The sequence below is a fragment of the Spea bombifrons genome, chromosome 1 (assembly GCF_027358695.1).
Source record: "Spea bombifrons isolate aSpeBom1 chromosome 1, aSpeBom1.2.pri, whole genome shotgun sequence".
In the NCBI taxonomy this organism is placed as follows: domain Eukaryota; kingdom Metazoa; phylum Chordata; class Amphibia; order Anura; family Pelobatidae; genus Spea; species Spea bombifrons.
This window is the reverse complement of record NC_071087.1, coordinates 164944843-164961396: the sequence shown is the minus strand read 5'-3', so window position 1 is coordinate 164961396 and position 16554 is coordinate 164944843. Positions and strand designations below refer to the sequence as shown.

Genomic DNA, 16554 nt, shown 5'->3' with positions numbered 1-16554 from the left:
AATCAGTGGGCCGGTCCCTGTGTAATGTATAGATAAATCAGTGAGCCCTAGGGTGACCACATTTTATTTCTGCCATTCAAGGACACACTATGAAGCGCATGAGATCACATACACACACACACACACACACACACACACACACACACACACACACATATATACACACACACACACACACACATATATATATATACACACACACACACATATATATATATATACACACACACACACACATATATATATATATACACACACACACACATATATATATATATACACACACACACACATATATATATATATACACACACACATATATACACACACACACACACACACACACACATATATATATATATACACACACACACACATATATATACCGTATTGGCTCGAATATAGGCCGCACTTTTTTCCCCCACTTTAAGTTTTTAAAGTGGGGGTGCGGCCTATATTCGGGGTCTAGCGCCCGACGCCCGGGACATGCAGTCCCGGGCGCCGGGCAGGCAGCGGGGTTAAGATACAGATCCCCCGCAGCGGTGCAGGGGACCTGCATCCTTCTCCCCGATACGCTCAGACAGCCTCCCCTGCCAGCACTTCCCACGGGGGGGGGGGTGCCGGCACAGGAGGTTATCTAAGCGTTTTACCTCTGCCCACCCCCGACTTACCGGAGCAGACTCCCGGGTGTCTTGCGGGGCCGGCGGGAGACTTTTACGCAATACGCAAATGCAACTTCCGGTAACGGTACCGGAAGTTGCATACGCGTATTGCGTAGATGTCCCTCGCCGGCCCTGAAGACACCCGGGAGTCTGCTCCGGTAAGTCGAGGAGGGGGGGCAGAGGAGGACAGCGGCAGCGTATCGCGGGGAGGGAGGACAGCGGCAGCGGATCGCGGGGAGGGAGGGCAGCGGATCTCGGGGAGGGAGGGCAGCGGATCTCGGGGAGGGAGGGCAGCGGATCTCGGGGAGGGAGGGCAGCGGATCTCGGGGAGGGAGGGCAGCGGATCTCGGGGAGGGAGGGCAGCGGATCGCGGGGAGGGAGGACAGCGGCAGCGTATCGCGGGGAGGGAGGACACCGGCAGCGTATCGCGGGGAGGGAGGACAGCGGCAGCGTATCGCGGGGAGGGAGGACAGTGGCAGCGTATCTCGGGGAGGGAGGACAGTGGCAGCGTATCTCGGGGAGGGAGGACAGTGGCAGCGTATCTCGGGGGGGAGGACAGTGGTAGCATGTTTTTTTTGGTGCTTTTTTAAAGAAAAAAAACTTTTTCTTTAAAAAAGCACCAAACTTTTAGGGTGCGGCCTATATACGGGGGCGGCCTATATCCGAGCCAATACGGTATATATACACACACACACACACACATATATATAGACACACACACACACACATATATATATACACACACACACACATATGTATATATATACACATATCCAGTATGTCACAGAGGTGAGTCCACCCCTCACATTGTTGTAAATATGTTATTATATCTCTCATGTGATAACGCTGAAGAAATGATCTCTGCTACAATGTAACGCAGCGAGTGTACAGCCTGTATAACAGAGTAACTTTACTGCCCCTCAAATATACCCCAACACACAGCCATTAACCCCTCAAATATAACCTAACACACAGCCATTAACCCCTCAATATAACTCAACACACAGCCATTAACCCCTCAAATATAACTCAACACACAGCCATTAACCCCTCAAATATAACTCAACACACAGCCATTAATGTCTAACACCTTGGCAACAAAAGTGAGTACACCCCTAAGTGGAAATGTCCAAAGTGTCAAAGTTTTGTCTGTCCACCATTATTCTCCAGCACTGCCTTAACCCTCTTGGGCATGGAGTTCACCAGAGCTTCACAGGTTGCCACTGGAGTCCTCTTCACTCCTCCATGAAGACATCACAGAGCTGGTGGATGTCAGAGACCTTGCGCTCCCCACCTTCCGGTTGAGGAAGCCCCACAGATGCTCAATAGGGTTTAGGTCTGGAGAGATGCTTGGCCGGTCCATGACCTTTACCCTCAGCTTCTTTAGCGAGGCAGTGGTCGTCTTAGTGGTGTGTTTGGGTCGTTATGTTGGAATACTGCCCTGCGGCCCAGTCTCCGAAGGGAGAGGATCATGCTCTGTTTCAGTATGTCACGGTACATGTTGGCATTCATGGTTCCCTCAATGAACTGGAGGTCCCCAGTGCCGGCAGCACTCTTGCAGGCCCAGACCATGACACTCCCACCCAGGGGCGTACCTAGAGTATTTGGCAACCGGGGCGGATCCTGTATGTGGCACCCCACACACACACACACACTTTAAAACTACCTGGCCGAAACTGAATATGACCCCCCCACACACACCATAAAAAGATCTAACACTTTTATTTAAAGTAAGTAACACACCAAAATAGGACAAAACAATTAAATAGCAATATATATATATATATAATTGTTAACAGCAATCACATTCCTATCATGCCCAGGCATACCCAGATTCCAGAAGGCACTCGTAGACTTGGCATGATAGGAGTATGATTGCCCTGTCTACCCCTTCTCACTCCCTTCTGCCCTATCTACCCCTTCTCACTCCCTTCTCCCTATCTACCCCTCCTAACTATCTACCCTCTCCCTCTTTGAAGTTCACTTACCTTTCAGGAGTCCTGCGGTGGGGGTGCAAGGCCTCTGTCTCCCAGCTCTGCCACTGTATGGAACAGCATGGTAAGTGTGGATTGGTAAATGTGTGAGAGTGATGGGAGTTATGATGTACTTTAGAGCATAATTATTTCATGAAAAATACATTGGAAATGGTACAGCATAACACCCATCACTCTCACACATTTACCAATCCACACATAACAATCCACACACATACCAATCCACACGCATACCAATCCACACGCATACCAATCCACACACATTCACCAATCCACACACATTCACCAATCCACACATATATACCAATCCACACACATACCAATCCACACACATACCAATCCACACACATACACCAATCCACACATATACACCAATCCACACACATATACTAATCCACACACATACCAATCCACACACATATACCAATCCACACACACATACACCAATCCACACACACATACCAATCCACACACATACCAATCCACACACATACACCAATCCACACTCATACACCAATCCACACACATATACTAATCCACACACATACCAATCCACACACATATACCAATCCACACACACATACACCAATCCACACACACATACCAATCCACACACATACCAATCCACACACATACACCAATCCACACACATATACCAATCCACACATATACCAATCCACACACATATACCAATCCACACATATACCAATCCACACACATACACCAATCCACACATATACACCAATCCACACACATATACTAATCCACACACATACCAATCCACACACATACCAATCCACACATATACCAATCCACACATATACATCAATCCACACACATACACCAATCCACACACACATACCAATCCACACACATACCAATCCACACACATACCAATCCACACACATATACCAATCCACACACATATACCAATCCACACACATACCAATCCACACACATACCAATCCACACACATACCAATCCACACACATACACCAATCCACACACATACCAATCCACACATATATACCAATCCACACACATATACCAATCCACACACATACCAATCCACACACATATACCAATCCACACATATATACCAATCCACACACATACCAATCCACACACATATACCAATCCACACACATATACCAATCCACACACATACACCAATCCACACATATACCAATCCACACACATACCAATCCACACACATACCAATCCACACACATACACCAATCCACACATATATACCAATCCACACACATACCAATCCACACACATACACCAATCCACACATATATACCAATCCACACATATATACCAATCCACACACATATACCAATCCACACACATATACCAATCCAAACATATATACCAATCCACACATATACACCAATCCACACACATATATACCAATCCACACATATATACCAATCCACACATATACACCAATCCACACACATATATACCAATCCACACATATATACCAATCCACACATATACACCAATCCACACATATACACCAATCCACACACATATATACCAATCCACACACACATACCAATCCACACACACATACCAATCCACACACATACCAATCCACACACATACACCAATCCACACACATACATCAATCCACACACATACACCAATCCACACACACATACCAATCCACACACATACACCAATCCACACACATACACCAATCCACTCTCACTGTATGCTTTCCTACCTTTCCTCTTTTCTCCTTACAGCTCCTTTTCCTGCTCTTCGCTCCTCTTCTTCTTCAGTTCTTCTGTCTTCTTCCGAGGGCACGGGGTTCAGAGGGCACGAACAGTGGTGGGCGCGGCTTCAGTGTTGTGCGCCGGGATCTGACAACAAACCCCGGCGCACAACAGCTGTTGCCGCGCGGATCGCAAGGGAGCGGTATCGGTGGTCTTTAACAGACCTCCGGCTCCCTTGAGTGATTTTAAGCCGGGTTCAAGGGAGATCCTTGAACCGGCTTAAAATCACTCAAGGGAGCCGGTGGTCTGTTAAAGACCTCCGATACCGCTCCCTTGTGAGCCTGCTCCTCCAGCGGCGGACATTACTGTCCATCTCTGGAGGGGTGCCGGGTGCCGGCAGGTTGGCACCCCCCTGATGAGCGGCACCCGGTGCGGACCGCCCCCCCCGCCCCCCGCTAGGTACGCTACTGTTCCCACCACCATGCCTGACTGTAGGTAAGACACACTTGTCTTTGTACTCCTCTCCTGGTTGCACCGATACCATTTTTTTGAGACATAGTACAAGTACCGATATTTTTTGTCAAGTACTCACAGATACTTTTTTGGGGAGCAGCACCAGGTGGCGGGCAAAATGGAGCGACACTGACACTCTGGGATCAGCATTGGTATAGGAGCTGGGTGGCGAGCTAGCGGCACTTGACTGACACTGACTGCGGCAGCAAACGCTCGCTCAGTGATTCAGGTGGGCAGGGCCAGACTGGGACTGAAAAGCAGCCCTGGAAACATTTGGAGAGCGGCCCCATATAGTTTATCTCGCGGTCGAGCTCTTATACCCACACGCACCCCTTATACACACCCGCGTCACACGATTTACCACACAAATAACTATAAAACATTCTTTTATCGCATTATTTGTATTAAAATGCCAGAAAGCACAAGTGTTAAACGGCCCCAATAAATGAAATACATTACACAGAACGGAATCAAAACATTCACTACTGCGAACATTTTTAGATGAAAAAGTTCCATTTTATTCAGTGGAACAAAACAGCGATCACATTATTCTTCACGATATTCTTGTAAGAAACTTTTATTTCTTTATTCATTCATGTAAACAATTTTTTCATATTTAATAAAAGCTATGATTGAGACATGTTGGTTTTTATTTGCCAAACTGCCCCCCCCCAGTTATGCACATCTGCCCCCAGGCTTGCCACTCTGCCCCCAAAAATGCCTTATACCCCCTATATGCCACTCTGCCTCCCTGATATGCCTTACACCCTCCTATATGCCACTCTGCACCATTATATGCCATTTAACCCCCTATATGCCACTCTGCCTCCAGAAATGCTGTATACCCCTATATGCCACTCTGGCATATAGGGGTTAAAAGGCATATCATGGGACAGAGTAGCATATAGGGGGGGGTATAAGTAGTTTCTGGAGACAGAGTGGCATATAGGGGGTTAAAATGCATTTCCAGAGGCAGTACTCATGTTTGTTGCCAAGGTGTTAAGACATTAATTGCGGTGTGTTGAGTTATATTTGAGGGGTTAATGGCTGTGTGTTGAGTTATATTTGAGGGGTTAATTGCGGTGTGTTGAGTTATATTTGAGGGGTTAATGGCTGTGTGTTGGGGTATATTTGAGGGGCAGTAAAGTTACTCTGTTATACAGGCTGTACACTCGCTGCGTTACATTGTAGCAGAGATCATTTCTTCAGCGTTATCACATGAGAGATATAATAACATATTTACAACAATGTGAGGGGTGGACTCACCTCTGTGACATACTGGATATGTGTATATATATATGTGTGTGTGTGTGTGTGTGTTAGACATGCATTTTTAACTACATAATATGTACTTTGAAGTAAAGACCGTATATAATTTATTAATATATTAATATTAGCCCTGCTGCCGATATATAGTAATATTAGCCCCTGCTGCTGATATATATTAATATTACACACTGCTGCCGATATATAGTAATATTAGCCCCTGCTGCTGATATATATTAATATTAGATCCTGCTGACAATATATCTAAATATTACATCCTGCTGACAATATATTTTATATTAAAAATATTGGACCCTACGCAAGCATTTCCCGCTCCCTAGCATACAATCACTCCCCCCCACTCCCACATCAAAAAAAATATTTGCCACACTGCACACAATGCATGGAAACATAGCATAGCATATATAGATAAACACATTAACACATAAACCCAGCTTTGCAGATATAGATCAATTTTGAAATTATATAAAAACTCAGCATTAAAGGTATGGAAAAAAAACTAAATTACAGGCATAGATCACTGGTTGCACAACCCAAAGCCAGCCATGGCATCCACACTGCCCACATAGAACCTGGGCAGCATCCAGATAACACACATAGGATTTGCCATCTTTGTCCCCAAACAGCCCAGCATAGTCAACTTTGTCCCCAAACAGCCTGTCCTATGCCATCTTTGTCCCATAAACACCCTGCCCGTGCCATCTTGGTCCCCAAGGTTCAAACACCCTGCTTATGCCATCTTTGCCTTTCCACAAATCCATTACACATGCACACAACCACTTTTACAGTGACTCACTAATTCACACTTTCATTCACATAATCATTTATTATCTCACTCTTTCACACAAATCATTCACATATACTCATTCATGCATTCTCACAAATTAATTATCTCACTCATCCACACAATTCATCCACACATTAATTCATTCTCTCACTCATTCTCACTCTTTATTTATTTCAATATTCTTACTACCCCCTTTCTTACTATCTACCTCTCCCCCATTCTCACTATCTACACATTGTACAGCGCTGCGGAGTATGACGGCGATATATAAATAATAATAACACACATTGTACAGCGCTGCGGAGTATGACAGCGATATATAAATAATAATAATAACACACATTATACAGCGCTGCGGAGTATGACGGCGATATATAAATAATAATAATAACACATTGTACAGCGCTGCGGAGTATGTCGGCGATATATAAATAATAATAACACACATTATACAGCGCTGCGGAGTATGATGGCGATATATAAATGATAATAACACATTGTACATCGCTGCGGAGTATGACGGCGATATATAAATAATAATAACACACATTGTACAGCGCTGCGGAGTATGATGGTGATATATAAATAATAATAACACACATTGTACAGCGCTGCGGAGTATGACGGCGATATATAAATAATAACACACATTGTACAGCGCTGCAGAGTATGACGGTGATATATAAATAATAATAATAACACACATTGTACAGCGCTGTGGAGTATGAGGGCGATATATAAATAATAATAACACACATTGTACAGCGCTGTGGAGTATGACGGCGATATATAAATAATAATAACACACATTGTACAGCGCTGTGGAGTATGACGGCGATATATAAATAATAATAATAACACACATTGTACAGCGCTGCGGAGTATGTCGGCGATATATAAATAATAATAATAACACACATTGTACAGCACTGCGGAGTATGACGGCGATATATAAATAATAATAACACATTGTACAGCGCTGCGGAGTATGACGGCGATATATAAATAATAATAATAACACATTGTACAGCGCTGCGGAGTATGACGGTGATATATAAATAATAATAACACACATTGTACAGCGCTGCGGAGTATGACGGCGATATATAAATAATAATAATAACACGCATTGTACAGCGCTGCGGAGTATGACGGCAATATATAAATAATAATAATAACACACATTGTACAGCGCTGCGGAGTATGACAGCGATATATAAATAATAATAACACACATTGTACAGCGCTGCGGAGTATGACGGCGATATATAAATAATAATAACACACATTGTACAGCGCTGCGGAGTATGACAGCGATATATAAATAATAATAATAACACATTGTACAGCGCTGCGGAGTATGACGGCGATATATAAATAATAATAATAACACATTGTACAGCGCTGCGGAGTATGACGGCGATATATAAATAATAATAACACACATTGTACAGCGCTGCAGAGTATGACGGCGATATATAAATAATAATAACACACATTGCACAGCGCTGCGGAGTATGATGGCGATATATAAATAATAATAATAACAAAACACATTGTACAGCGCTGCGGAGTATGACGGCGATATATAAATAATAATAACACACATTGTACAGCGCTGCGGAGTATGACGGCGATATATAAATAATAATAACACACATTGTACAGCGCTGCGGAGTATGACGGCGATATATAAATAATAACATTGTACAGCGCTGCGGAGTATGACGGCGATATATAAATAATAATAACACATTGTACAGCGCTGCGGAGTATGACGGCGATATATAAATAATAATAACACACATTGTACAGCGCTGCGGAGTATGATGGCGATATATAAATAATAACACACATTGTACAGCGCTGCGGAGTATGACGGCGATATATAAATAATAATAATACACATTGTACAGCGCTGCGGAGTATGACAGCGATATATAAATAATAATAATAACACACATTGTACAGCGCTGCGGAGTATGACGGCGATATGTAAATAATAACAATAACACATTGTACAGCGCTGCGGAGTATGACGGCGATATATAAATAATAATAACACACATTGTACAGCGCTGCGGAGTATGACGGCGATATATAAATAATAATAATAACACACATTGTACAGCGCTGCGGAGTATGACGCGATATATAAATAATAATAATAACACATATTGTACAGCGCTGCGGAGTATGATGGCGATATATAAATAATAATAACACACACTGTACAGCGCTGCGGAGTATGACGGCGATATATAAATAATAATAACACACTGTACAGCGCTGCGGAGTATGACGGCGATATATAAATAATAATAACACACATTGTACAGCGCTGCGGAGTATGACGGCGATATATAAATAATAATAACACATTGTACAGCGCTGCGGAGTATGACGGCGATATATAAATAATAATAACACATTGTACAGCGCTGCGGAGTATTATGGCGATATATAAATAATAATAATAACACATTGTACATCGCTGCGGAGTATGACGGCGATATATAATAATAACACACATTGTACAGCGCTGCGGAGTATGATGGCGATATATAAATAATAATAACACATATTGTACAGCGCTGTATATCCCAAAATATACTGAATTACTTTTTAAATGCACCTCATTTACATATAGAGCACACATTTGGTGCTTTCGATAGTTTTTTGTTTTTTTTAGGTTTTTCTGTGGTTTGGATGTTTTCAGTGCTTTTGACGTTTTTTTTGTAATTCTGATGTATTTGGTACTTTTGGTATTTTCTGTGTTTTTGGAGGTTTCTTTGGTTTGGGTGTTTTCTGTGCTTTTGATGTTTTTTTTTTGGTGATTTTGATGTTTTCTGTGGTTCCGGTGTTTTCTGTGGATGAATGTTACGTGCGTGTGAGAGGTAAATTATTACAATGCTATTTATAGGGGTTTTAAAAACAATTTCTTATTTATCACTCTCTGATAACAAAGAAATATACAAAACGTTGCAAAGAAATTCCCTCTTAATCCCTTCAATCCCAGGGGTTTTTGGTACCTCATTTTTGCGCTAGAGTAAAGTTTCCCTCTGAATCCTCACAAAATTAGGTAAAGTGATGGAAAATCCCCTCCAAGTTTATCAATTCAGGTGTCCTGATTTCAGAAATACCTAATTTATATAGATTTTCCATACTTTCCCAGCACCAGGGAGCATACTATAATGTGTACATTTTTTGTAGAATTTTTATGCTTATGGCTTAACGGGTTTGGGTGTTGTGAACGGGGACAGGAGGGTTATACTGGGTAGATTTTATGCTAGGGCAATGGGATGTAAGGTTTTTTTTTTTTTTATTATCTTTTTTATATATTTTTTTTATTTTATTTTGTATTTCTTATAGAGATCGCAGCGTCTGTGCCTCATCGGAGGACAGGATATCCCCAGCAGTGACGCAACCTGGAAGGAAATGTCCGATTGCATGAGCGGGCATTTTAAAATGTAACAGCTTTCCGTCTTACATGCCGGAAGCTGTTACATCAGATCAGACAGCAGAATGCCGGCGATGCCGGCTTCTGCTGTCAGGGGGAGTTCAGGCTGTTAAACGACAGCCTGATCTCCCGTGCAGCGGCAAGAAGGGCTCCTGACGCTGCAAGAAGGGCTGGACGTACTGGTACGTCCATAAGGGATTGAAGGGGTTAAAGTGTTGCCATGAAAGACAGCCCTCAGAACCCGATTGGTTAACGCAGAGTTTACTATTGGATTATAACTCAGCAAATCCTGCTCCAGAAGAAGCAAAAAAAAACAAATCCAAGCAATTTCTAACTATGCCTTAAAAAGGGGAAAATCTGTTACATTCTGTATATCCCTCATATTATATGTTATATACTCTCCGACCCGTATAACTAATCCTGTCCTTATAACCCGTTATATCCCTGTATATTCCTCATATTATGTATTATATACTCTCCCCCGTATAACTAATCCCGTCCTTATAACCCGTTATATCCCTGTATATTCCTCATATTATATATTATATACTCTCCCCCGTATAACTAATCCCGTCCTTATAACCCGTTATATCCTGTATATTCCTCATATTATATACTCTCCGGCCGTATAACTAATCCCGTCCTTATAACCCGTTATATCCTGTATATTCCTCATATTATATATTATATACTCTCCGACCCGTATAACTAATCCTGTCCTTATAACCTGTTATATCCCTGTATATTCCTCATATTATGTATTATATACTCTCCGGCGTTATAACTAATCCCGTCCTCAGGGGCGGGCTGGGCCGGGGGCAGGGGGGCAATTGCCCCCCAGGCCGCCCGAAATCTATTCTAAACGGCCGCTGGGTGCTGATGCCGCCGGCCGGCGCTACTATCATACTTTTTTTTTTACTTACATTTAAAAAAAAGTATGAAAGCAGCGCCGGCCGGCTGGCAGAATCAGCACCCACCGGCCGTGTGCGATGGCCGCCTAGTGGGATGGGAGCAGTGCCAGCATGAGGGGTGAAAGCTCCGCCCCCTCGCACGGAGCTTTCACCCCTGACGCTGCTAGCTTGCTCCCATCACTATGCGGCCAATCCAATCTAAACGGCCGATGCGTGCTGCTGATGCCGCCGGCCGGCGATACTTTATTTTTTTTTTTATTTAATATGGCAAGCCGGATTGGCTCCGCCCGGCGGCATCAGCAGCACGCATCGGCCGTTTAGATTAGATTGGCCGCATAGTGATGGGAGCAGGCTAGCAGCGTCATTACTGTCCCCATTCAGCTATCCAGTGCCACCTCTGTCCCCAATCAGCCCCTCCATGTCACCTCTGTCCCCATTCAGCCCCCTTGTCATTACTGTCACCATTCAGCCCCCCATGTCATTACTGTCCACATTCAGCTCTCCAGTGTCACCTCTGTCCCCAATCACCCCCTCCATGTCATTACTGTCCCCATTCAGCTCTCCAGTGTCACCTCTGTCCCCATTCAGCCCCCATGTCATTACTGTCCCCAATCAGCTCTCCAGTGCCACCTCTGTCCCCAATCACCCCCTACATGTCATTACTGTCCCCATTCAGCTATCCAGTGCCACCTCTGTCCCCAATCAGCCCCTCCATGTCACCTCTGTCCCCATCCAGCCCCCTTGTCATTACTGTCACCGTTCAGCCCCCCATGTCATTACTGTCCACATTCAGCTCTCCAGTGTCACCTCTGTCCCCAGTCAGCCCTTCCAGGGAATTTATATTTGGAATGTGACAGCTGTGAATGTTAGCTGTGACCTACATCTCCCATGATGAACATTCACCAATAATGCTGGCTGAGCATCTTGGGGAGTGTAGTCCACATTGCTGTGTATGTATAGTGATGGGGAGGCCTATACTCTGTATAGCGATGGCAGCTGTGCTATGTTATTGCTATGTTATTACTTATGGCTGATTTTTAAAAAAAAGTAAATACCTTCCTACTGCTATTTGACCACACTTCCCATGATGCTCATCTGGCATAATGGGAGACTTTCCTGCCTGAGTATAACGGGACTTGAAGTCACCATGTTCATCTGGTATTGACTGCAGACCTTATTATGCCCAGCCAGCCAAGTCTTTCATGATGCTGGCTTTGCATTATGGAGTGCAGTCCATTGCAGCAGTATGTATTGGAAGTTACACTGCACAACCCTACTGCATTTGTCTGGCTCACTAGATATTTATGCTGTACTACTGTTTGTGTCTGACTCAGTCTATAATGATAGGAGTTATGCTGTACTGTCAGTGTTTGGCTCACGGTATAATGATGATGGGAATTATGCTGTACCACCATGTGTCTCTGGCTCAGTCTATAATGGTGGGAGTTATACTGTACACAAGTCAGTGTCTTGCTCACAATGTAATGATGGGAGTTATACCACCATCAATGTCTATCTCCCCCTTTTTTATGGGTTTGTTGTATGTTTTAGTTGCATTGATTGCATTTATTGTTTCTATTTAATACTTCAAGATTTATTAAAAGCTTTATTTTTATACTTCACATGTGTGATCTAAGTATTAAAATTTTCGAATGCAGTTTAACTATGAAAAACACTGTCTAATTTGGTTATTTATTTGGTGGCCTAGTGTTGTAGGTAGCTTGAGTGTTAAATTTAAATATGTTAAACCACATTTGTCTTGCTTTATTACATCAATATGCGTTAGAAAATCAGGAAAAGATGGACATGTATGGTGGGCTGATTCGGTGGTGCAAAGGGCCACTTGACTTGACTTGCCCCCCAGGCCTTAGGCTGCCAGCCCTCCCCTGCCCGTCCTTATAACCCGTTATATCCTGTATATTCCTCATATTATGTATTATATACTCTCCGGCCGTATAACTAATCCTGTCCTTATAACTCGTTATATTCTGTATATTCCTCATATTATATACTCTCTGGCCCATATACCTAATCACGTCCTTATAACCCGTTATATCCCTGTATATTGCTCATATTATATGTTATATACTCTCCACCCCGTATAACTAATCCCGTCTTTATAACCTGTTATATCCCTCATATTACTCTCCAGCCGTATTACTAATCCCGTCCTTATAATTCGTTATATTCTGTATATTCCTCATATTATATACTCTCCGCCCCGTATAACTAATCCCGTCCTTATAACCCGTTATATCCCTGTACATTCCTCATATTATATACTCTCCGGCCGTATAACTAATCCCGTCCTTATAACCCGTTATAACCCTCCTATTATATACTCTCCTCCCCGTATAACCCGTTATATCCCTGTATATTGCTCATATTATATGTTGTATTCTCTCCGCCCTGTAAAACTAATCCCGTCCTTATAACCCGTTATATCCCTGTATAGTCCTCTTATTTTCTCCTCCCCGTATAACCCGTTATATCCCTGTACATTCCTCATATTATATACTCTCTGGCCGTATAACTAATCCCGTCCTTATAACCGGTTATAATCCTGATATTATATACTCTCCTCCCTGTATAACCCGTTATATTCCTGTGTATTCCTCATATTATATACTCCCCAGCCGTATAGCTAATCCCGTCCTTATAACCTGTTATATTCCTCATATTACATATTACTCTCCCGCCTGCATAACTAATCCCGTCCTTATAACCCATTATATCCTGTATATTCATCATTTTATATACTCTCCGGCCGTATAACTAATCCCATCCTTACCACCCGTTATATCCCTGTATATGCCTCATATGATATACTCTGAGGCCATATAACTAATCCCGTCCTTACAACCCATTATATCCCCGTATATTCCTCATGATATACTCTCCGACCCGTATAACTAATCCCATCCTTATAACCCGTGATATTCATGTATATTCCTCATATTATATACTCTCCGGCCGTTTAACTAATCCCGTCCTTATAGCCTGTATATTCCCCATATTATATGATCTCCAGCCTGTATAACTAATCCCGTCCTTAAAACCCGTTATATTCCTAATATTATATTGTCACAGTCAGGACTACTTGCAAAGCCCCGACGGTGTGGAGGGGATAAGCATGAAGGGGTTAATAGCACCAGGCCTCTGGATTTACTAACTTCACTCCTTAACAAGGCATAAATTATACCGAACTAACCCCCAAATTCCACCTGTATCACCCCAGATAGCCTGCCACCACTCAAGATTTTGATACTGGATGCGTGAGATATCCGAATTAAAATATATATCTATATATATCTATATCTATACACTCACAGGCCCCTTTATTAGGTACACTTTGCTAGTACCGAGTTGGACCCTCTTTTGCCTTCATTCTTCGTGGCAGACTTTCTACAAGGTGCTGGAAACATTCCTCAGAGATTTTGCTCCATATGGACATGATGGCATCACACAGTTGCTGCAGATTTGTCGGCTGCACATCGCATTTAAATGTTGCTCAATTGGTACTAAGGGGGCCCAAAGTGTGCCAAGAAAATGTCCCCCACGCCATTACGCCACCACCAGCAGCCTGACCCGCTGATACAATGCCATATGGATCCATGCTTTCCTGTTCTTAGCTGACAGGAGCGGCACCCAGTGGGGTCTTCTGCTGCCGTAGCCCATCTGCTTCACGGTTCGACATGATGTGCGTTGGGATTCCCAGAGATGGGATTCTGCCTTTCTGTGATCTGGAACCAGTCTGCCCGTTCTCCTCTGACACCAACACCAACAAGGCATTTCTCACACACAGCTGCCGCTCACTGGATATTTTCTCTTTTTCGGACTGTTCTTTGCAAACACTAGAAATGGTTTGGGTGAAAATCCCAGCAGATCAGCAGTTTCTGAAATACTCAGACCAGCTCATCTGGCACAAACATGCCACGTTCAAAGTCACTGAAATCCCCTTCAGCAAGTTATTATATGATATACTCAGTGAGCAGCTGGTATTGGCCCGGCTATGTATTTGCAATTAATTATGTAACAAATGCTGAGCCGTGACAGGACAGGACAGTTTCCCCGCACTCGGGCCGGTGGCAGACAGGACTGGTCGACGTAACAAGGCCTAGCCTTACCCAGCATCAGGGCTGTCTCTGCCCGTCTGGTTTCCCCTCAGCACGGCTCTCACACTGTCTCTCCAGTCAGTGTCTCGGCCTCTCCTCAGGGTCTGTCTCTCCAGTCAGTGTCTCAACCTCTCCTCAGGGTCTGTCTCTCCAGTGTCTCTCCCTCTCCTCAGGGTCCGTCTCTCCAGTCAAGTGTCTCTCCCTCTCCTCAGTGTCTGTCTCTCCAGTCAGTGTCTCTCCCTCTCCTCAGTGTCTGTCTCTCCAGTCAGTGTCTCTGCCTCTCCTCAGGGTCCGTCTCTCCAGTCAGTGTCTCTCCCTCTCCTCAGTGTCTGTCTCTCCCGTCAGTTTCTCTCCCTCTCCTCAGGGTCTGTCTCTCCAGTCAGTGTCTCTCCCTCTCCTCAGGGTCTGTCTCTCCAGTCAGTGTCTCTACAGTCAGTGTCTCTACAGTCAGTGTCTCTACAGTCAGTGTCTCTGTCTTTCCTCAGAGTCCATATCCCCAGTCAGTGTCTCTCCCTCTCCTCAGGGTCTGTCTCTCCAGTCAGTGTCTCTCCCTCTCCTCCAGGTCCGTCTCTCCAGTCAGTGTCTCTCCCTCTCCTCAGGGTCCGTCTCTCCAGTCAAGTGTCTCTCCCTCTCCTCAGTGTCTGTCTCTCCAGTCAGTGTCTCTCCCTCTCCTCAGTGTCTGTCTCTCCAGTCAGTGTCTCTGCCTCTCCTCAGGGTCTGTCTCTCCAGTCAGTGTCTCTGCCTCTCCTCAGGGTCTGTCTCTCCAGTCAGTGTCTCTCCAGTCAGTGTCTCTGTCTTTCCTCAGAGTCCATATCCCCAGTCAGTGTCTCTCCCTCTCCTCCAGGTCCGTCTCTCCAGTCAGTGTCTCTGCCTCTCCTCAGGGTCTGTCTCTCCAGTCAGTGTCTCTCCCTCTCCTCAGTGTCTGTCTCTCCCATCTGTGTCTCTCCCTCTCCTCAGGGTCTGTCTCTCCAGTCAGTGTCTCTCCCTCTCCTCAGGGTCTGTCTCTCCAGTCAGTGTCTCTCCCTCTCCTCAGTGTCCGTCTCTCCAGTCAGTGTCCGTCTCTCCAGTCAGTGTCCGTCTCTCCAGTCAGTGTCTCCC

The 16554-nt window shown here is 44.2% G+C and overlaps 1 long non-coding RNA gene across 1 annotated transcript; it reads right to left on the bottom strand.

The window, feature by feature from the left end:
- Positions 1–9712: 9712 nt before the first annotated feature.
- Positions 9713–14906, bottom strand: LOC128467376 (uncharacterized). The gene is made up of 2 exons (XR_008345712.1): positions 14672–14906; positions 9713–9837 (listed from the first exon to the last, which is right to left on the bottom strand). It is a non-coding gene; the product is annotated as an uncharacterized LOC128467376 (long non-coding RNA).
- Between the last annotated feature and the right edge of the window lie 1648 nt (positions 14907–16554).